General features: G+C 41.9%; 1 protein-coding gene across 4 annotated transcripts in view; it reads right to left on the bottom strand.

Moving 5' to 3' along the window:
• PTK2 (protein tyrosine kinase 2) overlaps positions 1 to 26915 on the bottom strand; it is a 205140-nt gene that overhangs the window by 162105 nt on the left and 16120 nt on the right. The window lies entirely within an intron of this gene.

The raw sequence follows: 26915 nt of genomic DNA, 5'->3' as shown, positions 1-26915 counted from the left end.
CATTTTCATAGTAAAAGTCAAGGCTGTCTTGAACTACAATCGACCTTACAAAAACCACTAGTTCAGTCTAAATAGACCGTATTAAAAAATGATACCTTAAAAAGAGTAAACATCAATGTAAATACGTGAACAGGCAATAATATAAATTATAACTCATTATATTCCTTCTGCCTGGTTTTCCTACATCTGTCATCTCAAATCTATGTGATCCGCCCATGGGACTGGAGGTGCTGACCAGGCTCAGAAGAGAAACTACAACCCACCCAGAATGAGAAAGCAAGAGTTACTCCAGGTCAGTAAGGATGAGGACAGGGGACAAGCACCGAGGGGTTAATGAAAACTGAAATAAATACAAATATGGGAAAGTAGGAAGAAAACAAATAAACTAAACTGAACTATGAAAAAAGGTCTACATAGTTGCTTGGTCAAAAGGCAACAGCAATATTGAGTAACAAAATCCCTGTTCTGGGTACAAAAGCCCAGTGGAAGTTGAACTTCATCAATAGGTGTAGCAACTGGAACAAATTCAGAGATTATCAGGGCAGACGGTCACTGCATTGGTACCTATTAGAAGAAATAACAAGGCTTAATAAACGTAGCCCTGCTCTCACTGCCAGACTCGTAACATCATGCTTGCTTTCATTTATAAGCCACGTTTGCAGCTGCAAAAAATGGCAAAACTTGAATACCAAAGAGGATTACACTTGGAAAGAAAACCTAAAGGCAGCCTCCCGAAAATTTCAAAACCGAACTTCAGTACTCTGAGGAACGGTGAAGAAGCAAAACAAAGCTAAACCACACTTAAAATGCCAAACAAAAATAGCAACAGGACACCCGAAAGAGCAGAGAAAACATTGCATGCTTTGTTCCGGCAGAACAAAAAGTCTGAAAGTCAGTTAAGTTACATCGAAGAGCTGCTCACCATGCTGTCTGCTTATGGACAAAACGAGCTGATGTGGTCAGAAATGCCTTTAGATAGGAGAAAGGCAGGCAGGAAGAAGCTGCACGAACCGCAGGAAGGAAAAGCCTCAAGTCGCCTCCTGCAACAGCTTCTGCATCGAGCACACATCAGTGTACAAGGAAGGGAGCTTCCTTCTGGCAGAAAAATGTTGAAGCTATAATTAACTTGTAAAATCTAATGAATCAAGCGAAACGTCACACCTGTCTGCCCGCCTGTTTACATATAGGTTTGGTAGTTTCCCCCCACACTTTTTTTTTGGATAAAGACAAAACAATTTCTGCTTGTCACTAAGACCACACAAACAACCCTGGCCACTCGAGTAAATAACCTAGAGTAAGACTGCAGAGCAGAAAGCATTACATTTGATTTTAATTTTTCTACCGTGATGGAAACTAATCTCTAAATTCCGTTTATACTTAAATTTATAAAGAAAACTGAAAATTTAATTTACCATAAAAAACTAAAAGCTGCATTAAAGTTTCCTTATAGCCCTTGATGTACTGGAAAATTTTTATCACAGCATTTATTACTCCTGAAGCAGCCCATTTGATTACTTGTGCCTCCACAACAGATCGCAAGAAAACAATGGTAAACACGGCCGCCAGATAAATACATTATCATACCACAGAGATATGCAGAAAACGTTAATTTACATCCTCTGAACTTAGCCAAGCAATTTCAAACAGCTCGAGGGAAAGCTCTGTGTCTAGGACACACACGTGACTTTAACTTAACGAGTTGCTTGTGATACTTGTGTGTTTGTCCCCAACTTCTGAGTTGCTTCTTCCTCTGTGCTATCCCCGTGCGAAGGCATCTGCGCGCAGGTAGGTCCCACCAACCTCCCTAGGACCCAGCAGATCAGATCTGCTGCTATACTGAAGTCCACGACTGTAATGATTTAGCACTTCCAAGTTCCACTGCAAATTAGTTCTGTAAATGCATTAAGTGAAGAGATGCTGCACCTCCGGGACAAGTATACTCAGCGGCTTCTTGCAAAAGTCCACGTTCTTCTAACACTGAGACTGTTTTCCAAGATTAATTGACACGCACACACTAGAGTTAAAAACAAGTAGGCCAAAAGAAACTGAAGCCTGAAGGTCACATCAGTCAACTGAAAATTGCATCAGTGCACTTAGCGAGTTGCTTGTATCGTATTTTTCAAAGATTTCCATCAAGCCCAAGGTCTTCCATAGGCTAATGCATCTTAACTCCGGAAAACAGCAACTGCTAAGAAACATCAACTCATAATAGCGAAAAACGAAGCAAACACTGTCACGATTGCAAACAGAAGTACCAGTTCCACGCTTTGTGGTCACTGTGCACGCAGGAACCACAGCAGTAAATGTTACTTACTTCATTACCTTCATGCATTTTTATTAGTTGCAGCTGCATCACAAATTTTGAAGATTAAATTCCATGATGTTTCTTACCGTTGGGCCTACCCCATCTCCCCAGCGCACTCTCATCTTTTCTGGCTTGAAACTTTTTAAGCTTATTCTCTGAATACAGTTTTTCATTTAACATCTAACACTGAAAAAAGACTAGTGGGTTCTGACAGCGTTTTAAAGACTTAATTCATTGAGAAGTAAACAGACTATGCATTCAGCCAGCTACTCATTTCAGATCATGTTTACACACCTGTTTTCTTTGCTGTGCAAAAAGATTTCCCTTTTTGAGTTCCCCTCCCCAGTGTCGCCCCCCAGTTTTCCCTCATTTCTCACTTCCTGGAGCGGAGCCGAGCTCACACAGCCCCACTTGATGCTTCCCAGAGTGCAAACACCTCACCCTGCCACCCTACTAGAACAACACAGCCCCACACACCGGGCTGCCAGGCCAGACCTCTGCCCATCAGCCGCTGCTGGGAATCTGAGCTCACTACGATCCCTTGCATTACACAAATTACACATTACACAAAGCACATTATACCATTCACATCTCTATAAAGGAGAAAGTCATTCGCTGCTGAGCTTAGGAAGAGGGAAAACAAAAGTTAGGCTCCTAACCTTGTGTGTGACTGCAAGAGTCCAGAGACAAGAGCATTTTACTTCCATTTCCAGGAGCTGTTCTGTCGGTGAGGACCCCCCCCACTGGAGGTTTGCACTGACCTGTCTCCCGCAACTTGTTTCCTGAACGCCCATGAACTGGCACGTGCACCACGTTTACAGCTAGGTAACACGAGCCAACCGTACGTTCCCATCTGTTCCAAACATTTTCTTCAAAGCGTATTTAAAAAACATTCAGATTTCATGTATTTCTCTTTCTACTGCTACTTCCAAGCAAATCAGTCACGTTCTGCGTTTATGTTCTTACTTACCATGCTACTAAATAGAAACAAACTGCCAGTTATTACATAGGCAAAAAGAAAAATAAACTTTAGACCATATTTTTTTTCCAGCGCCTTTTATATACCTAGCAAAGGTACGCTACTTCTCAAGGAAAACTGTTTTTAATCCTAGATAGATAGTGGAAGGATGAAGGAACGAGATGGCTTCAAGAGGTCATTTCCAATCACTTTCTGTAACACTAGACACAGGTAACAATAATAGAACAGGAAAGAATCTGTAACAACGTTAGAGGTGCTACGAAATACAGTTCCTCAGCCAAAAATCTTGCTAAGTAAATCAATTAGCTACATGAATTCACAGAAGGACTTCATTTTAAAGAAGGAATACTACTGTTACTTCTATACCCGTTGGGATGGTCTGCGGCAGTACAGTCCTCACACAGGCTTTGCTGATCCAGTCAACAAGTAGCGTTTTCTATGATATCCAGCACTCCAAGGGATTCATATATTTGTAACACTTCTTTAAAAAAAAAAAAAAGTTTAAATAAAAAAATTGTTTTGAATGAAACCATGCATTTTGCACTGCAGACTTTCCTCAAATGCTTTCTTGGAAATGGAGCCACAATTTAACTTCCTTCTTTCCAAGAGTAACATCTAATCATCAAAACCAGGAATATTTTGTGAGCTTTGTGTTCCTGTCCCATGGTAAGATGAGAATATGGCTCCACGGGCCATGACAGAGGCTCACACACTTACCCAGGCTGCAGGCACAGATCTCTTTCCAGAGCCGCGGCAAGCAGACGACCACAAGAAATTCAATCCTGTTTTACTGTAGCAATAGCAGACTAACCTAACAGTATCCCCTTGAAAAGTGTTCAGCTATTCGGTTCACGAACCGATCTCTCATTCCTGCGAGGAACATGGGCTCTCAGCATGCGAGGAACCGCAGACCACAAGCTCCCAAGCTCCAGGAAGCGAAGCAGGACGTGTCCTTCAGCAACCAGCCCTCCAGCTGAACGAGGAATATTACAGCCACAACTTCAAATGCGATTTGCTTATTTACCTACCGGTACCAAAAAGCATTTAGGAATACATTTGCGTATTCAGCATTTAGCCTTCCCGTGACTGATCCTGCACGATGGTGCCTCAAAGGCTGCATTCAACAGCCCTGAAGCCTCCCTTCCTACTGCTCGCTGACAGGCAAAGGGGACCTGTGGATGGATGCTCCTCTAATCTTTGATGAAGCTTAGATTTCATTGTCTAGGTTTTCATTTTTAAAGTGTAAACAATTAAGCATAGAACACAAGCGCGTATGCTTCGCTGGGTTAGAAACTGGCTGGATAGCCGGGTCCAGAGAGTTGTGGTGAATGGAGTCAAATCTGGTTGGAGGCCGGTCACTAGTGGTGTCCCCCAGGGCTTGGTACTGGGGCCGGTCCTCTTTAGTATCTTTATCGATGATCTGGATGAGGGCGTCCAGTGCACCCTCAGTAAGTTTGCAGATGACACCAAGCTAAGTGCGTGTGTCGATCTGCTCGAGGGCAGGAAGGCTCTGCAGGAGGATCTGGATAGGCTGGAGCGATGGGCTGAGGTCAACTGTATGAAGTTCAACAAGGCCAAGTGCCGGGTCCTGCACCTGGGGCGCAACAACCCCAAGCAGAGCTACAGGCTGGGAGATGAGTGGCTGGAAAGCTGCCTGGCAGAGAAGGACCTGGGAGTATTGGTTGATAGTCGGCTGAATATGAGCCAGCAGTGTGCTCAGGTGGCCAAGAAGGCCAACAGCATCCTGGCCTGTATAAGAAGCAGTGTGGCCAGCAGGGCTAGGGAAGTGATTGTGCCCCTGTACTCGGCTCTGGTGAGGCCGCACCTCGAGTACTGTGTTCAGTTTTGGGCCCCTCGCTACAGGAAGGACATGGACGTGCTCGAGCGAGTCCAGAGAAGGGCAACGAAGCTGGTGAGGGGTCTGGAGAACAAGTCTTACGAGGAGCGGCTGAGGGAGCTGGGCTTGTTCAGCCTGGAGAAGAGGAGGCTCAGGGGCGACCTCATCGCTCTCTACAGTTACCTGAAAGGAGGCTGTAGAGAGGTGGGGGTTGGTCTGTTCTCCCACATGCCTGGTGACAGGACAAAGGGGAATGGGCGAAAGTTGCGACAGGGGAGTTTTAGGTTGGATGTTAGGAAGTACTTCTTTACCGAAAGGGTTATTAAGCATTGGAACGGGCTGCCCAGGGAGGTGGTGGAGTCACCATCCCTGGAGGTCTTTAAAAGACGTTTAGATGTAGAGCTTAGGGATATGGTTTAGTGGAGTACTTAGTGTTAGGTCGGAGGTTGGACTCGATGATCTTGAGGTCTCTTCCAACCTAGAAATCTGTGATACTGTGATACTGTGATACAAACAACCTTAAAAAACCATCATAAATTGACATTTGTTGTGACGCTCAAGGATTTATTGAAAATGAGTTAAATCAAGGAATTTGTGAAAAACACCTGAAGGACAATGCAGTCATTGGTGAGAGCCAACATGGGTTCCCTAGGGGAAGGTCACTTCTAACAAACTTCATTTCCTTCTACGAAAAGATCCCTTGGTTTGTTCAGGCCAGAGCAGAGCAGGCCGAGGGGAGGCCTCATGGCGGCCTGCAGCTCCCTCACGAGGGGAGCGGAGGGGCAGGCGCTGAGCTCTGCTCCCTGGGGACAGCGACAGGACCCGAGGGGAGGGCATGGAGCTGGGACAGGGGAGGGTCAGGCTGGGGGTTAGGGAACGGTTCTGCACCCAGAGGTGGTCGGGTACTGGGACAGGCCCGAGACTGATGGAGATCGAGAAGCGTTTGGACAACACTCAGAAATATGGTCGGATTTTTTTGGGTGGTCCTTTGGGGACCCAGAAGTTGGACTCGATGATCCAACTCAACTTGTGGGGACTTGTTGGTCCCTTCCAATTGGGATATTCTATGATTCTTTTATTACTCCGTGGCCATCTGATCCATCAGGCAAAGACACTGGAACTACTATTAGTTCATTCTTGCAGCATATCCAGTAAGGAAAAGCTGTTAAGGAGTTTTTACAACATGATTAAATTCCCATGCAAAATCTACAGTAACCAATGGTTAATTTTTCCATATATTTTCATTCACTGTTGAAAGTTCATACCTTATTTCTAACCTCAATGTAACCTACTTCTAATTCAGCAGTCTGCAGAGCTGAATGGTAGCAGCCCTTTATTATATCATTTCCCATTAAGGCAATTTTAGGTTAAAGATCAACTCAACAAGAACTCTTTTTACATTAGCTGCGCAGAATGAGAGACAGAAGTGTTTCACTATAGAGGCCCGTTTCTCTAAACCTTTGATCATCCTTACAGATCTCACACTATTTTTGCTTTCAGTAGCACCTCTGATCTGCAGATACCAGTACCTGACACAGTATTTGTACGTCACCCACAGTCTAAGGTGTTTTTAGTTTTTTCCCCATTGACGTATTTATTGCATTTGCCTTAAGCATAGAAACAGCCGAATAATATAGGACAGACTCTTCCATCCACCCAACTTGCCCACACTTTTTGTCCTTTCACCAAATCAGAGGAAATACAGTGTATAAAACCACACGGCTTTTGTTTTCAACCCTACTTCGTAGGAGACCCAGGTTGCGCTGTAATCCTTTATTAACTTCGTTTAAATCCTTGTTTCAACTGTGAGTATCAGCAGTAATGACTTAATGCTTTCATCTACGTCTGTTGAAAAGGTTAATGAGCGAACAGCCAAGAATGAACCGCTATTAGACCCTCCTCAGGAAATGTGCACATTCTGTATTGTATTTCGAGAAGGTCTGTTTTACAATTTATTAGTTTTAATGCACGCTGCTGTCTCTGAATCGTAAATGCAACACAAAATTAAGGTAAGGAAAAATTAGAAGGCCAACTGCCATACTGCACAGAACATTACCTTTTTTTTTTTTTTTGAGATGGTTTGGTTGACAGAACAGGTATGATATATTTACGGTATCATCACCACCTATCTGCCATACTTCAGACAGCTTAAAACAATATCATGCATAAGCAAAATATCCTATTACAGAAACACAAGCGTCAACTTGTCCTATATCTCAGGAACGTGTTCAGTTTATATTTATTTCCATAACTGACAAATTGACAAATCCGTAGCTAATTAACTGTGGCATTATTCTCACTGCCCCCAACCTTCTGCTTGTACCTGCCTTCTGCTTCTCACCTACTGTGATTTAAAAACAAAAGCAATATTTAGTCTCCTTAGTTTCCAGCATCTACAAAAGTCTTTCAGCAGTTTCCAATAACAATTACCCCTCTCCCACTGAAGGAGACGCTCCTCGTAAATCACTTGGCTTGGTTGTTGAATGCTAGTTTTTTGAATTAAAAAGAAAAAAGCCCAAATTCCGATTGAGATAGTGAGTAACCCACTTGCATTTTCCTTCATTTCAGCTGAATTCTGCCCTCATCTAAAAGAGCAGGCACCTGGAAACTTCAAATTAATTTGCACAACGTAATTGAGCGTATCCACAGAGCTACCTATCCAGCCACTGGTGGCCAAATTTTAGAGCGGGCATACTGAGTGATAAGAAATTAAATGAAAAAAAAATGGTGGAAGCTATATTCAAGGAGGTTACAAGCACTAAAAACTCCATGGTTACTCAGGGCAGATGGGATCGTTAGCATTACTTACAGAGTTACAGAGCAACTCAGGTAAAGAATTTATTCTTATCTCAATACTCTTTTGCCTACGGTAAACAGAGATAAAGACTCAGGAGCAAGGTCCCCTAAGAACTGGTTTTATGTCTAACAAGATGGATAACAAACCTGCAAGTCTACAGGTACTATTAAGCTCTTGGGGGTATGCAAATACCGTGCTACCAGGAAGAAACTCCAGAAGGACCTCACAAAACGAAGCAAGTTACCAAAAAGTAGCAGACGTACTTCGCCATGGATGTGATGTAATGCATCTAGGGGAAAATTTTCTGAGCAATACCTCAATCACACTTACCACTTACACTTTCTGCAGTTCCAACTGCAGGAGGAAGTCTGAGTCACTGCTGACTGTTTTCTCTGAAATCATCAGCTCCAACAAGGGCAGTAGCCAACAACAACAACAAAAAGGCAATAAAGCATTGCGTATCATTAGGAAGGGCACTGAAAACGTGGTACTTAAAGACGTTGCTATATAAAACAATAAGGCATCTTGCATTCGGTTCTGGCCTCTGCACCTGAGAAAATGCATCCTGGAGTTGAAGAAGGTTCAGGGAAGGGATGGAGCAGCTGCCATGTGAGGACAGACAAAATGATCTGGGACCCCCCTGCTGGAAGGACATGAGACTCACAGAGTACAGCCACAGCTTACAAGCAAGGATAAAGAGGAAAAAATGAAAGTATCAATGCAGCGCCCCTGCTCATCAAATCCTGCCAATATGAGGAGTAGGAGGCATCTGAAGGAAGTACTGGAGATAGCTTCAGACAGATAGGAGCACAGCTGGCTCCAGCAGCGAGCTCCCTCAAGTGCCTGCACAGAAGCAGGTAGCCTCGGCGAGTTCCAAGGGACTGGAACATCCATAAACCATTTAAACAGCATGTTTTGTTGTCGCTGAAGCACGATGCTGGGCTGCAGGATCACCAGCCTCATCCAGCAGGGTCTCTCGTGGTCCTGAAGTCCCCACCGCAGCTCTGTGCAGATGTAGGGCACCTGCAGGCTTTAGGGCTGACCTGCAGGGATGCCTATTCAACTGGAAGCAGTGTTTGGAGGGTAGGTCAGCTACGTTATAGGAATGATCTTACATTTTCGTGGCTTATAGCAAAAAGAGATTGTGCTTAACTCCGAACAAGCCCAGGAAACTTTAAAAATGCTCAGGATGTGTAAGGAGGGACATCTGTGTGCTGGCAGTGGTTCAGATATAACAGGAGTGTCTCCAGCACTGACCTGCGATCATGTAATCCTGGTGGAAATCCTGTGACATTTTTATGAACCAACCAATTCAGGCCCTCAGGCAAGCTTAGGGAAAACAGCAGACTTGTACTCGACACACATCTACCTCTCCCCTCCTCATTTGTACTACAGAGTGTTTCTTCCTGAAAGCAATACGTTTAGAGGATTTTTTTTCTTTTTAAACATAGGCTTGACATTGCCTGCTATGATTAAAATTCCCTCCCTTGTCATTTTACATGATGGCCTCGTGACATGCGGTGTTCTGACACAAGTCACCCACATTTTCAAAAGGTGACAGGATTTTGTAATTCTTGTGCTAAAATACAAACCAGCACTGCGTGCCAGAACAGCTGCTGCAGGTATAACAGGAACTCAGTACGAGCATGGAGGTGCTTCAGAATAATATATATATATTTTGGGGTACAGAAGTGAACACCAAGGACACAAAAATAATGGAAGATAATTAGAAGAAAGTATTTCAAGGCAGGAAACTCAAAAATAATTCCCCCAGAGCCAGAGATCCCAGAAAACAATGTGTAAGAATACTGTTCTCTTGGTTTTCTAAGGATAACTGGTTAAGAAGATTTAGAGTAAAAGACTAACAACGTTAAAAAAAAAAACACTGAAAATTTCTTTTCTGAATACCGGAATGGTATTTTGCAAGCCTTTTTTTTTTTTTTTTTTTGGGAAAAGACTTAAATTCTTAGAAAGTTGGGAGAGTCATTTCCCTTCATGTTCCACCACTGTAAAATTATGCTGTTTCCATGGCTATGGCCCACACACGGATTCCATTGTTCCGGCAGTTTTTCTGAAGCTAGAATTAAAGTTACAGGACATTTGAGTGAAAGAAGGCTGAAGGAAATCAATGCAACGGGCACGGAGGGAAGGAGAAGTAAAAAAAAAAAAATTCAAGAGACAACGTTTCAGTGGAAGAACACACACACAGCAGTTTGTCAGGAGTTTAACAGCTTATCATCTCTGCTCACGCGTTGTACCTACCTAAAAAGGGCTGTTATGTAGTTAATGCATGAAAAGACCAACTTACCTAATGTCAAAAATAAGAGTTTTATTCATTTCAATGGGATTCCTGCAAGGCATTCAAAGGAAGCTTGACAGCAGCTGCTAAAGTTTTGCTCTGTACAGAAGCCTGCTCCAATGCACAAAATTAAACCTATTTTAATGAGAATACTGATGCCTTACTTAGCTTAAGAGTGATACTATGGACGGAGAAAACCTTAGCTACACTCAGAGCTGATTCTCAAAGCATAACATCTCTGCAACGAACGGGCATTTCCACAAGCACACGGCTTAGGGCTTTTGCACTGGGAAATTGCTCCTCCAGCGAGACATAACAGCTTCGAGGTCCTAACAACGGACGAAATAACAGGGAACCAAAGGCAGCCTGCTCAGCGTGCCAGACAGGCTTCCAATAAATTTACCACCACAGGCATAAGGATAACTCCTTTAATGTTATTTCAGCAAGCCTTAGCACTTCTTACCAGGGACAGATTACAAGCCTTCGAACTACTTTGCTGTTTGGAGGCACAACATGCTGCAAAATGCAATGCTGGTGCTGTAAAATACATACAACAACAAGCTTTTAAAGACCTAGATCACAAAGAAAGGAAGGTTGTTTCAAGAACCACCTAGGTTAAATTATTTGTCAGAGACTAGACAACATATGGTAATGTTTTTCTTGTTAACTTTCATTATTATTTCTATTGTTACACAAACATACGTAATTATTTTAAGCCAAAAAGGCACAGATCCTATGTCAAGGTCTTAAATAGGTGAAAGAAATAAAGATGGCAAATCACAAGTAGTAAAAGAATAGTCTGAGCTATACATTCATTTAAAACATAAAACATTTTTCGGGGGGGGGGGGGGGGGGCTATGTTTAATAATAACTGCATTTGTGTAGGGTGGTTCCCCCTTCATGCAAGGTAGATGCTAGGGAGAAGTTTTTCCCCTAGCTTCAGCTCTGCTTCTGTCACCTTTTATACAGTTTTCCAGCTGGAAAAAGAAATGGAGGACAAATTAAGACAGCAAAAAAAAAAAAAGATGACAGGTGAGGTAGGGAGGACCTACATGCAGAGAAACACGACAAGGAAATACACACATACACCAGGACAAAGACACCAATAGATGACTGATGAAAACTAGATTAAGAAGAAAAAAAAAAGGGTGGTGGGGGAACAAGGCCGCAGCCAGAAGGATTTCAGTACACAACACGAGACAGGCTTTCTTCTCCTAATTGGCTCTGTCATGTAGCTGTCGGAGAGCGACTCTCGAAAGACGCTGTTGTTCGTGTCAAAGGAAAACCCCCAACACGTCTGTTCTCGGCAAGAACACGATCAAACGAGAGCCCCAGTTGGCTTGACAGAACACAACACGCGGGCGGCTTCCGTCTTCTGTTTGCAGCGACTTCCAAACGTGGCCATTACTCACATCAGCCAAGTGAGCGAGCCAGTTTATTTCTAATACGGTAGCACCCGAAGTCTAGCGTGCATGATTAATGGGTTCTCATATCCACAAGCCCACTGAAAAAAACTTCGGCTTAGCATCATTAAGATGCTATCGGTCCTGAAATGCAATTTAAGATAGTATTTCTCCCTTTAATCTGCTGCGTTATTTAATCAATTTAAATGCGCAGTAAAAACTTAATTTGACAAAATTGAATGCGTTATTTCTCTCTGCCTCTGGCATAAAGCAGATTAAGACCACCAGAAATATTTGCAGAAAGATTCAAGACTCACTACCATCTTGGGAGGCAGATAAACATCAGATATGCTACAAACTCTATATTCTGCAGACTCAATCCTGGGTCTACAAAAGCTGTGGGTTTTTTTGGTTAACGCTGTAATTACCTCCCCAGCAGCTAACTCAGACTGTGCCTCCTACACAAGCCACGACTGCAATATTTAAAGTCAAGCTGCATAAAATATTTGATGCCATGCAGACTCCACTGACGTTAGGGAGATGGAACAAGGACAAAGGCAACTATTAGTTTATATCTATTTTATTTCTCCCGTGTAGGTTCCAGGCCACGGCAAGTTGGATAAACGCATGGCTCAGAACTGAACGAGTTCCAGATCCAAATCCCTGCTGACTCTGATGGGACAATCAGCTCACGATCCTCCTCAAAAACGTATCAAGGTGGGATTTCATCTGATTATCCCCCAAAACAATGAAAGGCAACGGCAGTTGACATAGCAGAATGCATGGAGGCCCACGGAGAACGTCACGAAGCTGGACGTGGACGTGCTGCAGGATGATGCCTACCTCCTGGGCAGCCCCAAGGGTACGTACCCCCAAGGGTACGGCGTTGAGACAGGAGCTGGCTCTCCGAGGGGCAGCTCTTCTCATCGCACTGTAGCCCTGCCGCTATCTGTACGATGAAGTGGACGCTTCTGCCTTCGGTGCTGTCAGACTGATTTTCCTCACAAATAATTAACAGGCCAACCCGAAGGGCAGCAGCGGGGAAAGGAATCCTGATGGAGTACTGTTCATGAAAAATGATCCTTATTTTCTTTGCTAAAGACTGCTACGGTCCCTATATAACTCCAACTTGCCTTATATTGGGAACTATTGAAATACTAGAATGTTACAGGTCTATTTAAAATTGACTGTCTAGCACAGTTTGTATCTGGACTTGATTTTGCAGAAAAAATATTTTTCTGACAAAAAATGCCTCAAAAGAAGTCTGTCTGAAGTTTGCTATTTCTGCTGATGTTCAGAAACAGTACTGTTTCGTTTAAAGAGTACATAGCCAAATATTTCAGTAACAGCTTTTCTCCCTTTATGCAAAGGGATCATACAGTGCATACACTCGTACGATCACATCTTTCCTGAACTTGCTTAGTTGATATGTAAGATGCAATACTAATGCTGATTACACATACTGCTGACGTATAATGATTCCTTATTAGCAAGCAAATTAGCTAGAACACACATTGGCATAAATAAAGAGATCATGTCTTCCTTGAAGGATAAATAGAGAAGGGCCACGGATCCTAATTATATAAGCACACATGGTACAGTCACGTGTAGGTTGGTCATGGTGAACAAGTGTTTTCTACACAAAAAAAAAATCAAGACTGCAAAGAAGCATACAGAAAAGATGTGTGCTTTCTCCTCAGCAATGAGGGCTGAAAGACAACATAACGTACATCTTCCCTACCACAATGCAATGTGTAAGAAATTACAGGCTTTACTGTGGCTGCTACATCAAGAAAAAAACAGCGATAAGCTTTTTAAATTCTTCGCTAATATTATAGTTTATTGGTTATCCCATCACTGGTTGCCTAAAAAAGCCAACCAACCATCAAACAACGTAAAAAGAACAACAATAACAGCTCACATCTTCCTAACAAGGACAAGCTATTCAAGGAGTATTCTCTAAAAAGCTTTTCCTTTTCCTTAATTAGTAAATTAACTAATTGAATAGCTGATAACAGAAGCATAATAAGTAATAATGGAATAATTAACTAATTATGGAAGAAAGATCAGCAAAAATATCTATTCAGCCTTCTCTGCTCCTTACCCAACTTTGTCTGTTGGATGCCACCAAATCTCACCAGCAGCAAGAAGAAAGAATTACACTTGGTCAGAGCAATTATGAAGAACAGAACTGACAGTTGTTTCATGCACATTTAACCTTGGCAACATTAAAAAAAAAAGTACTTTTATTAAGCCATGATCTAGTTTTTTGCATTATCGTGTACGAAACGCTATTTATTCCTAGCAGATTAAAGTATTTCAAAGACATAAAAATACCTGCACTTTATGGAGGATAGGAGAGTACATACGCCAGGTTTATTAAAAATTAAAATTCAGTAAATATTGAAGCAGCATTGAGGACATCAAGATCTCGTCTCTTCAACCCTCCCTTTCTGACTTCCCGCCGAAGGTACCCTAAAACTCATGCTCAGGAAAATCATTCAAGTTCAAGCTTGAAACAGAAATGAGAAAGAAAATGGTTTAAAGGTCCAAATTAAAAACCTTATTTAATTTTCCAGTAATTATTACCAAAAAAAAAACACCACACATTTTCAATGCAAGCTCTTTCAAGATCTAGTCAAGTTCAGAGTGAACATGAACTTGAATTTGCTCAAAACTGCTGAGCTGTTCTGGCACAAAGCCGTCCAGCTACTGCAAGAGGAGAGCAGTACTTCAGGAGACCCTGAATGCGTACACCTTCTGCTGGTATGCAGAAAGAGATAAAACTAAAGAACTACAGCGCATACTTATTCTAGTGTTAGCTCTGCTAGAGTTGATATTTCATCGTTCTGCAAATTAAGCATTTTTGACAGCACAAAGGAATTTCAGCCTGCATACACTAACAATATCTCATGGAACTGGAGTTGAAGTAATTTCTACTTTGTATTTGTCTGTTGCAGCACTGCACAGGAAAAAAAAATGCCCAAGTTGTTAATAACAGGATACGGAAAGCTAGAACAAACAAGGAAGCTCAGAATGAAAGCATTATTTTCGGTCTAAGTCACAGGGATGTTAACCCTGCTGCCAAATGAACGCAGTCAAAGGGAAGTCCATCTACCTCCTCCTTCTCAATTCCTGAATCACGAGGCCAGAACGAACCTTAGGGAGCCTCTCCCTCTGCCCACAGGACGGAAAGACCTCGGCTAGAAGGCTTTGGGGTAAGCCAGACAACACTGACCTGCAGGAGAGCAGAGCACATTTCCCATTGCCGTAGCGGATCTGGCAGTCAGCGCCTGCAGGCATTCCCCAGCACATCCAGCAAGGCTGGAATCAGCAGAATCTTTTAGAACAAATTCACACACACCCCGGTGCAATTAATTACACGTCTCCCTGAAAAACCTACAGCCTGAAACCAATATCCTACAAGTTCTCCATTAACCAGTCTCACACCTCTAGCCGGTACTGCTTGAAGCACACAGCCCTAAGGCTTTTCCCTTCCTGAGAATTGTTCTAAAACCAGCAACTCCAACTCGTTATTTCCTCCTCCTGTCCTACTGCACAAATCACCCCCTACTTGTGTCTAGAGTGGCTCAGACGAGTGCACCACACATGGAGGCACCAACATTTAGCCATACGAATACCATTCCATTATTGTTCATCTTTGTAACATTTCAGACTTACTTCCTGCTTCACCAGTAGTCAAGTCCTCTTCTTTATGGTGTATTTTTTGTTTTAAATACACTGAAGGAAAACTGAAAAAGTCTGAAAAAAGTCTCTAAATTTAAAAATCCTGACTAAGATGCAAATGAATGGCATAGCATGGTGCTTAACAAGATACCTCGGACCGCAAGAGCTTCTTACATGTTTCCGGCACAATTTTACTTCAAAATGGCTAACTACAGCATGTTTTAAATTGAGAAGCTGTTGTGAACAGATTAATATAGGATTATTTCCTGCATACTGTGTACTCTCCACCACCGCAGTAACCAGAACACCCTTCTCCTTGCTTCACGAGCATCTCCCCCCAGCTCACCTTCTCACTAGCCGTCAGATTTGGCTGGATGGCCTCATCCAGAGGGTTGTAGTCAGTGGCTCAATCTGCTCTTCTCACAGGTAACCAGTGATAGGACTAGAGGGAATAGCCTCAAGTAGTGCCAGGGGAGGTTCAGGTTGGAAACGAGGAGACATTTCTTCTCAGAAAGAGCAGTCAGGCATTGGGACGGGTTGCCCAGGGAGGTGGTGGAGTCACCGTCCCTGGGGGTGTTCAAGGAAAGGTTGGACGTGGTGCTTGGGGACATGGTTTAGTGGGTGACATTGGTGGTAGGGGGGTGGTTGGACCAGATGGTCTTGGAGGTCTTTTCCAACCTTAATGATTCCATGATTCAATGCCTACGTGGAGATCATCAACAAGTGGTATCTCTCAGGAGTCCGTACTGGGACTAGGGCTGGTTTATCATCTTCATTAATGGCTGAGATGGGGGCTTGAGTGCACCCTCAGCAAGTCTGCAGAGGACACCAAGCTGAGTGGTGCAGTCAACACAACAGAAGGGCAGGATGCCTCCCACGACGGCTTCCAGCACAAGAAAGAGGTGGACCTGTTAGAGCAGGTCCAGAGTAGGGCCACAAGGGTGACCAGAGGGTCCCCTTCCACCTCAAACCGTTCTGTGGTTCTACAAACAGCTCCACCTGGTTCAAAACGTCAAATATACCACAGGGACACCATGGGTGCACGCTGGTGGGACAGCTGCTGGCCTGAGACCAACAGCTCTGCTCAGCTGTTTTGAAGCTTCTGCCGCTGTGCTCAATTTGGCAAGAACCAGCTTATGGTCAAAAATAATGTCAAAGAGCATAACAGAGGTGGTCGGCAGTTCAAGCCTAATTATTTAGGAAAGCAAGCTACTTAACAACGCATTTTACTTGCAAGCATAATATTTTATATATACATATATATATTCATTCTATGATATATAATATAGAAAGAACAGTGTGGAGCCAGGAGTTGGACTCAATAATTCTTGTGGGTCCCTTCAAATCCAGGATATTCAAGGACGGTGATTCTATTATTCTCAAGAACAAGACCATGGAGAGAAGGGGAATGCGATGTCACGGGTGGTACAGACCTTGACTTTTAGTAGTTTCATCCCATACAAAAGAGTTTCTGTGCACAGAAGGGCATCACCTGGTGCAAGTTACCTTGGCTTATCCCAGTGATGCACAATTACAATTGACTAGCTTAAACTCATGTAGGTCACCTCAGAAAAAGCAATACAAAAAAAAAATCTAGTTTTTCCAACAGACTTTTCTAACGAAGACCTCTTCACACATGTCTATAGACCATCAGTAATGTCAGTAGGCTTGGTAATGATATGTAGTTCTAAAATCCAAAGTAGACAAAATAACTAGACCCTGTTCCCAAAATCATGAAGTGCCATTTCAAGGCCACAGAGGCAGCAGTGGCTTGCCATGACCCACTCACAGGCCCCTTCCCAAAGTACTACCATGAATACAGGAACATCCAAGTTTTATCTATCTGACAAGCATCCAGAACATCTATTTCTGGAAAGTTAAAAAAAAAAATCTTGTTTGACTTTTCAAAGTTAATACTAAGAACAAAGATCCAAGCCCCCCCCATCTCTTTCCTGAAGTACAAGAACACCAAGCTAGACAAAAAACTAAAGACTTGGTTGTATTCAGGCTTCCAAAATTTATGCCTCTGCAGGACTTAATTCCCCGTTTTCCTCGCATTTCGCAGATGAAAGAACAAACAAGTAATCCCCATTCTACCTGCTCAAGAGCTGAGGCAACCTCATTGCGTTACGTTAACTTTTATCTTAACTTTTATTGGCCCATCTAAGTTAGAGATGAGAGAGATCCGGGTAGGACGCGGCTCTTTGCAGCTGCTGCCTTCTACTAGGCAGAGTTCCTGGGGGGCTTTTGAATTTTATGGAATGACCAAGACCCGGTGGACCTCCACCCCAGCACCCCATAAAGACAGCTATGCCGTTCAAATGAAAGACAAGTAATGGCAGCGTTGATTAAGAACAAAACAAGAACGCGCATCAAAGTATTTTAAGGAGCAATACGAGATTAAAATCACTCATGTGATACTCATACAAGAGCCCCAAAAATGTATTATTATTATTTTAGGGATAAAACCTCATTAAAAAAAATGAGGGATGACAACAATTGTTTAATTCACGTGTATAAGCGAAGAGAGGGAGACTCAGCACAAACGTATGTTGGGAACATTTGTGCACCGGGTTGCAGCTCTGATTAATAGCTACATACCAAAATCTGTGATGGAAAGCTCTAGAAAATTGAGATCTGACTTTTGAATTTTCTGGGAAACTGAACTTCAGGAGATGGACAATATGAATGACAAGTGTGATGTTTCCAAGTGTGTTTCATGCAAGTACCGTCAGTGTCACTTTAGAAAACCAGTTAGTAGTTGCCTATTTCTTATTTTCTCCTGCTCTTTTTTCCCCCCTCCATATTTACACCAAACCTTTCAGAGAGCAACTTGCAGAGCAAAACCAAGCTAGCCTCATGTCGGTGCAATCAGTGAAACACGTGAACTGAAGCTGCAAAACAGAAAGCAGTCTGTAATTCAGATGTCTGGCTTCCAGAACCACCACCGTGTATTGAAGTATGGAGTTGCAGATCAATTAACCACAATTCACGAGTGCCTTTAAGTTTAAAAACAGCAATGCATAAAATCAATACTTAATTTGCAGCCAGTGCAGGAGTGAATAATATTGGGGGAGATTATCCACGCTTTGTAGATATTTTATCAATAATGAAATAAAAGCCAGCGTGCATTATACATTGTTAAAAGCAGGGGATATTTAAATAAAAAAGGTTGAAACACAATCTGTAAACAACCACCCATTTAAGTTATAAACGGCACATACATGCCACTAATTGCATGCTCCAAAACTCCAAAAACAAAATTTTTTCCTCCTACTTCTTTTTCTACTGTAGGGAGAACAACAAGCCCGGATAGATTTCCTTGTCCTCGGGCTGCTCACATCCCCAGCTGCCCCCCTCCTTCAAATTTCTGCATTCTTCTGAAATTTGAGAGCTCTCAGACAAATCAGGACATGCCCTCGCTCCCAAACATGTTTCAGGCAATTTCAGTAAGAGGCAAGAGTAAGAATAAAAACCCATCAGAATTACCATAATTTCAAGAACAGACTACATATGACCTCAATTAAGCCATCAACCAGCAGTACAGAAAATATAGATGCTGCAGAGGTGAAAACCCAGATTAACTGAAATCAGGTTTGCTGCAATCTTCCAGTGCTGCCACTTGACTCAGAAAAATTACAGCTCTACCATACACAAAAGAACCAAGTGTTTTGTTCAAATTCTATAGTCTTCTAATAACTCCCATGAAAGCAAAAATTCTAAACCAGAGAGCAAGCGTTGGACCTCTCCTAGAAATTGCTTTTCAAGTGTTCCCAGGTTCCTGCAAATTCCTCTTGAAAAAATTACTTTGAAGAAAGGGAATGAAGTTCATCCTCAAGTAACAAATTGGAAGTAAATTCCAACTAACTTACACAAATAATACAGAAATTAATTTCTCCTAACAAAAACAGTACAGCTCTGAGGCAAATCTAATATTTATTTTCTTTAAAAATACAAAATAGATGAGGAACTTGAATGAAGAAGGGATGATGTAATCTTGTACTTAAAAACGGACGAGCATTCTGATTCACTGCAACCTTCCCTCCCCACCTTAATACCTCCGCACTTTGCCCACTGTTTAAGAATTTGGGGATACAAAACTTGCATTACAAGTGTTAATGTGGAAGGCGTAACTGTAGTTCAGCATTTGTGCCTTTCAGCTCCTTTTAAATCCATGGTGCTCCACCCAACGTAGCCACCACAGATTTTCTTTGTATGAGAATACCTTCAAGTGGGAGGTTTAGAAAAGCTAAAGCAGCATCTTCTGACCCACATTACTCATCCTGCTGGAATAGAGTTATCAGAGTGATGGCAGCAGCATCCTGTGCAGGTCCTTTTGCTGTCATTGCTATGGATACAGACACCATCGGTACATTAAGCAATGCAACTCACTGGGTTCCTTATGTCCTTCTCTCCCTTTCCAGCATTTACTGACTTTATGTCTCCAAAGCTAAGTGTTTGTTAACAAAAGAAATGTCATGAAGTACGAATTTCTTGTATTAGTATCAGGATCCTGTCATTTTTTATGTTGCTGGAACTCCGGATTTAGTATACAACTCCAACTCTTCTCATTTTCTTTCAAGAAACAGGGAAAGTAACTGGTGTGAAAAATCTCACACCATATACATACATTTCCACACATCCTACATTACAAAAAAAAAGCACAAATCTTCCAGGTAGCTTTGCTTGGCTTCTCTTCAAACTTTATTAACAGGAAACCTCGGAACTGAAGCCCAGATTGTCTCCATCCCCCCGACGTCTGAGTCTTCATTGACTACTTATACAAATACAAAACCTCCTGGAGAAAGCGGGCCTCAAAAAAAACCACGTCTCTCCCCAAATGATGTAGAGAACACCCTGTTTAGGGTCACATCTGTTCAATATATTCAAGGAACTAGCAGCCTTGAGGAGCAGAGCAGAGAGCTAGGAATGACCCAAAGCAAAGCAAGGGCAAACGCATGCAAGCCGATGGCCATGAAGAGGCACAAATCCATTCGGACTGGCACAACCACAAGCACACAAACCTGCAAAGTGAAAAAAAAAGGCTACTCCGTCAAACTTTATTCTCATACGTGGATTTGTATTCATTTGATAGGATAAAAAGACCGACTTGCTACTTTGCACTCCTCAACACAAGGATGAGTTTGTGATGTGCAACAGCCTAGTTAGTCTCTGCAAGAGGGCAACATCACCTGCTTCTCACCTATGAAGTCTTGTAAGTCAAGACTTTTTTTTTTTTAAGGAGAAATTATTCTTTAGAACTAGCCCAATCCCAAAAAACCAGCATTTTTACTTCCTGTGTTCAACCTAATTTAAGGTATCAAACAAGGATTAGTACATAGCCTCTACCACCATGCAAAAAGGAGGTGCAAGTTAATATCCTGTTTGTTTTTCAAAGAGAAAAGTTATTTTGAAGAGGTCTGTACAGTAAATTATTCACCATAAGAAACCAACTCAAATGTATATGAAAGATGATTTGTATGAGTCAGCATACATTAAAGGCAGATGAGTACAACCTGAACTGCTCTGCTTAAAATAGCTATGATACAATACCATTCAGACTCCCAGCACCGGGACTATAAACAAAACAACATCAAGAGACCTCCAGAAACAGGAGAAAGTCAAAAATACATTTTGAGTGTTAATATTACTAGAAAAAGCCTATCGTTCCTTTTGGACATTTCTATTCTTAAACGACTTCAGCAAGAAAGAAACAGGCTGAAAGGAAAGGACTTTTTGTTCACAGCTACCCAAATTTCTTTGGACCTTAATACCTACCAAGATACCGTCAGGCTTTTATTGTCCCATCCTGAAAGTTAAGCCAACTGTACTGATCCTGGAAGAGAGAAATGACGACACGACCACCTGCTTACAACAAATACAAATATAACCTGGAATGCCAAACTTGGAGCCCTGTTGACAACCGTGACTTTTAAAGTGCCCTTTTCCTTTCCACGTGCCTGATACTATTATACTAAAATAAGAAATGACCTTTTGTTTTCAACAGGAATCTCGGTTAGTGATTTAAAGGCTGCACCTTTCACAATACAGCTGTGAGCAGGTTCCACACGTCCTTAAGGGACGTATTTTAGCGATACCTGGAATAGCCATTGATCATAACTTCTGTTAGGTGATCCCTCTTTGTCCTCTTGGTAAAGAGCACTGTAATCTAATTTAATGCATTCATTTATGGGCTCAGTTATAGACTGCTACCCTGTTATGGTCTTCTCAGGTCCTCTCATTCTTCTTCACAAGGAAACACTGCCCAAGCTGCACGAGTCCAGAATCCTGCCCAGGGAATTCGAGTTGCCTGCTCTACATCTTGCCACAGAACAAAAAAAAGTACAAAATTAATAGCTTCCAGTAAGAAGGAAACAAAATTCACATCGCTTCTGACAGTCATCTACTCTATTCCTGAGCTAGCAGCATTCGTGACTAGCACAAGATGTAATCAGGAAGAAATCACAATTTCTGCCAATTCCTGCTACCGTAAATGGATTTCATGAAATTAATTCAAGCACGTGAAAACACAGCACCATTTCCGCTAACTGCGGGCAACACTTCTGGTCTACAAATCCACCGGCCCAAGACTCCATCGCTTAGCTGGAACATTTTAAATAGAGATGGCTAGCAGCACAAGAATGGGCAATAGAGGAAAGCTTTTCGTAAGTATATTCTACTCAACTATAAGCTTAGCTAAACTCAAAGCATTTTGTTTCACAAGAAACTAGCAGCCAAAGATTTATGATGCATTAGGAAGAATTATGAAACTCAAGGTCCCAAAGAAGTAAGAGAATTGTCAAAGTTATCTTTACGTTCCTAGCCATAAAGGGAAGTTAGGCTGATTTAAAAGGATTCACTGAATTTGAAATAAACCGGCTGTTCACTTATAATGGTTTTGTGTCTTACAGACGGATGAGAAGACATGATCTTCACCTACGGAGGAATAGCTAACCATGCATATACAAAATGAGATTATCGGCAGGACAACAATTCCATGTAATATAATTTGGAGGTTTCAGTCAATCAAAAGTGAACAAGAACCAGTGCAACTACTGAGAGAAGGAGGGGAAAATAAAAGTTAACTATTACACTAGGACTTATGAAAAAGGGATGCCTTTTTCATGAGGAATGACTTCCATTTATACAATGCTGATAAGGATTTGGCTAGAACATTGGGTCCAGTTTCCACGTCCAGCACGGCACAGTATTTATAAACCCTGGATTTCTTGAAGGATGAATTTCTCTGCATCTCAGGCACTGCTAGTAAACATCTCAGGAAGCATACTCAAGACTGCATCTTGTCAGAGGAGCTCTCCACGAGCATCTGCCAGAAAATAACGCAGGTATTTCCTTTACTACTGAGCATACAAACAAATCCCTGGCTTGCCACTTGCTGGTCCTGCTGCCTATCAAGCTAGCCAGTATTTGCCCCATCACACAGTATTTTATGACTTGTCAGTACCTTTGTGTCCACTAGTTTTCCTTTCCTTATATTTGGTATGCGATCTCTGTAGCACAAGGGCACTCATTACCCTTTGTGCTACAACTACAGCTCCAGATGCTAAACCATTCACAAACAGAATCAGGAAAGGTAATGGGAAGCCTGGCACGCCAAACTAAGATTATAGGTTAAAACAGATACTTTCAAGTCTTGGAAAGATTATGGTCTGGTTTGAATTTTGGTCTTTTTGATGCTCTCCAAAACTTCCCAATTTTTTATTATTATTTTTTTTTTTTTTTACAAGCAGACAGTTAAAACACACTCCAAGGTGCGCTCAAAGGCTGATGCTGAGTTGAGCCACTGAAATGTCTGAAGCTTGGACATCCTCTAGGGTTAAAGTCCACCAACCAGCAATGCAAAGCACATCATCATTAATTTGTCCAAGAATGTCTGAGCAAATGACTCAGAATATCCTGCTGCTTTCAGAAGCTTTCCTAGACCAGTGTCAGTCCGGGGCATTTCCTGCAGCAAGTAACAGCCAGTACAGATTTTTAACCTCTTCAGCAAAATACAGCATCAAAGGACAATTAGACATTATCAGCTAGGTAAGTGTTCTTACAGAAACAGCTACAGCAAACCTTACTGCAAACGCAACCCCGAATCCCCAAGAGCAACACATCTATTTTTAGAGAAGTGGTAAATACACTAGTGGGGTGGAGCAGAATAACCAGAGGGGACCAGAATTAGTTTGCCTTTTAAGACAAGGAAATGGATAACATCCACCTTCATTACAAGTACAAATAAGAGCCTACCACCGCAATAGTTCAGCACGGGAGTCATCATTCCGAAAAACGTGTACAGGCACGCTTGACTTCAGATACTCTTACTGATGCGAGCAGGTCAGCGTGGTTACACAAATCCAGACAGGTACGTACTTGCAGGGCTGGGATTAAGAAAAAATTAGTTGCCCCAAGACAAGCAGCAGCATTTATTTTGTGAACAGGTTTCAGCATTTCCAAGCTGAAATAGCGCTGCAGTGGACAGGCTGATGCCCTGATGGAGCCAGGGGTGAGCCTTATGGATGTTTAACCAAGTCAGTCATTCGGAAATCTGTAATTTAAACAGTCTGGAAAGTTACAACAGCAGCGTTACACGGCTATTCCTGGCATTGTCAGGATGTACTCCTACAGATCCATCCAAGTTCTGCTACAAAGGAATACTATTTATAGACTCACAAGCATTATTTTCTGCTGCATACTTCCCTACTCGCACCTACCAGAAGAGCTAGCAGGCAAAACAAATCATTCGTTTTGGTGTCCAGAAGACCTCTGGCACCTCCAGAGGGAAGATGAAAAACCCTACTTCATTCTACCTCGGTAATGTTTTCCCTGGTAATCCAGACAGGCTGAGGTTTTATAAAACTCCACTGAGGGACGAGACAACTAAGGAGAAAGCGCTTAAATTTATTTCCTCCCAACCCACTTACTTCCACGTATAAAACAACAGTTGCTCTGGGGGGACACCCTCATGAACAGCAGCGATCCTGAGCGAAGGCTTGGAGAGAGAAATCAGGAAGGCACTAAGCATCACACGGCACGGATTGTGTTTGTTAAGTTCAAGGTCATTGCTTTCAACACTGTGCATAGTGAGTGCTCTGATGACATCTGCCAACATGGATCAAGAACAAAAAGGATCCAGCCAGTGAGAAGAACACTTTCTGCACCACACCGCCGGTCAACTCATGCACACTTGTGAACCCAGCCTGCTTGGAAGAGTTCAAAGTTGACTACAAACCTAGTGGAAGATGATCTTTCTTCAATGGCCCCAAAAGACCAGAAGAATAAATCAGACGGCGAGCCCAGCAAAATTCCACTTTCAGAAGCCAGGAGGAGCTATAAGCACATAGGTGTTATTGGCTCAAAGCACTATAAGTTAATTAATTATCCTGACACTTAACGATAGTGGTTATTCCTTATAGCTTTAAGTGCAAACTGAAATCTTTGGAAACAGCTTTTATATCAAGAAGGGATTCTTTAATTCTACAAGTTAGAACGTGATTCCAGGCAAAACACTCAAAACAGAGAAAACGTGGATATATTTACATTTTATAAGAGAAACATTTCTTACTGCAAGAAATAAATAAGAATCCTTATTTCTCAGTCTACCACGCTGCTTTTAAATGAGTAGCATGAAAGGTACAACAAGGTTGTTTGTCAAATACCAGTTTAATTCCAGTGAAGGCAAAAAGACTAGAATGCTGGAAAGCATCCGATGTCGCCTGCAGTAGGGATATAATCAGGAGAACGTTTTTTGGAAATTGCTTTATAGGTGGAAGTGCTAGCACCACCTACTGCCACTGGCTGTCCATCATCTTTGAAAATGAATACACAATATATACCCATACCTGTGCCAATCCAGTGCATGAAGATTTGCCTGAGGAATAAATCAGTTATCAAGCCAAACTGTTGCTCATAATCCCTCCTTTCTGATACATGTCTTCTACATTTGCTAATAAATAATCAGAGTAAATAATGTGCATCAGGAAGAAGACAAAGCTTCATGAGCTGAAGCAATTAGTGTCATCTACACATTCAGGTTTCTGGATGATGTTAACAGAGTCATTTAGTTCAGCTTTCCACAGTCACCACGTGTTTCTCTTTCAGACACATGCCTTGATTCCCTGGGGGTTAAATACAGAACTGACAAGTACTTCAGGTGCTATTCAAGTCAGTGAGAGATCTGCTTTGAATGCAAATTTTAAGTGCTACAACAACAAAAAATGGCACGTCTGAGTAGGGACTGAAAATCAAATTATTTGATCCTAGATTCTGTGACTCCATCCATACTAACCAGAATGTAAAATGAAAGGGTAAAGCAGACACTGCCATTGCAAATTTAGCACAAAAAAATCCATTCAGTCACAGAAGGGCTTGAAAACAGCAAAAAATAGACAAAATATGTTTTGGTACCAAACGAGGTAGTGGTTCTGTGGAACGAAGTGAATGATTGTGTAATGTAAAGACTACCGTGGAACATGGTAGGAGCTTAAATTCTGACAAGTTGAATATACAGTTCACAGTAATGGTCTTTAACATCGCAGGAGATCCGGTACTGGAACTGTCATTCCAGTATTTGCACATACAATACCATTTCCAAAGAGTAAGTATTGCTAATCTCTTCCTCCTACCAAATCCCCAGCCAGAAAACAAACACACATACTTCAGTGTTAACCTCACAAATCAGAAATCCTTGCAATTTACATTTAATATCTCTTGCTGTTTTTTCTTATTTGCCATTACATTTCAAAACCTTGTTATTCACAGGGCTGGTTTTCTCTGAAGCCTTATCTAGGAAGGTACTGCAAGTTATTTACCTAACAAACTCATAAATACTTAGTTGTCATGGTTTTACCAGGATATGACTCACTTCAATCCTTTACAAACTATGTATTCCAAAGAACAAATGGCTTCAGTTCACAAAACATACAAGTGTGCTTTTTGCCCGTGACATCACGACAGTAGTAGCTGTTCCTTTTAAAAGGTCAAACAAAAGGAAGAAGCGTAAGAAAACCTGAAATCACAGGGCTGAAAAAGTCAAGAGGTGGGTGCCCTGTTTTGTGAGCCCCTCCCTTTTCTTTTCTCTATTTCCCATACTACTAATTTTCCATGTTAAAAGAAATAAGTTTTGTCTGGCGTCTCATCCAAACCATTATATATCATGCTGAATCTGAATTAAGACAAATTTTGGTCTTAATTGAAAAAAAGTACTAGTGGTGGTGCTTTTTTTCTCCCCCCAAACTAAAGTGCTTCAAGTTTTTCTAGTTAAGGTGACAGAGCTGAGACCAACTGGTTTTGAAGCCACTATTTATTCCTTGGAGCAATGGAAGTTTTTCCAAGGAATTCCACCTACTGTATCATCTGTATAGTACACACAAGCAGCATCCCCAACCAGAAAAGGGAAGGAATGAATTAGAAAGGAGAAGCAATTAGTCACCATAAAGTTGAAAATTTAAGAAAGGCTAGCATGCACACCACTCATGGAATAACAAATTATGCAAAAAAAAAAAAAGCTACTAAAGATTAAAGACATCTACGACTACAAATTTAGACAGTCACGAGACAATAAGTGACCCTCTGTTTCCAGAAGATGAATATACAGAGATCC

Source organism: Anser anser (assembly GCF_964211835.1).
Source record: "Anser anser genome assembly, chromosome: 2".
Lineage (NCBI taxonomy): Eukaryota > Metazoa > Chordata > Aves > Anseriformes > Anatidae > Anser > Anser anser.
This window is presented reverse-complemented; position numbering and strand designations above follow the sequence as displayed.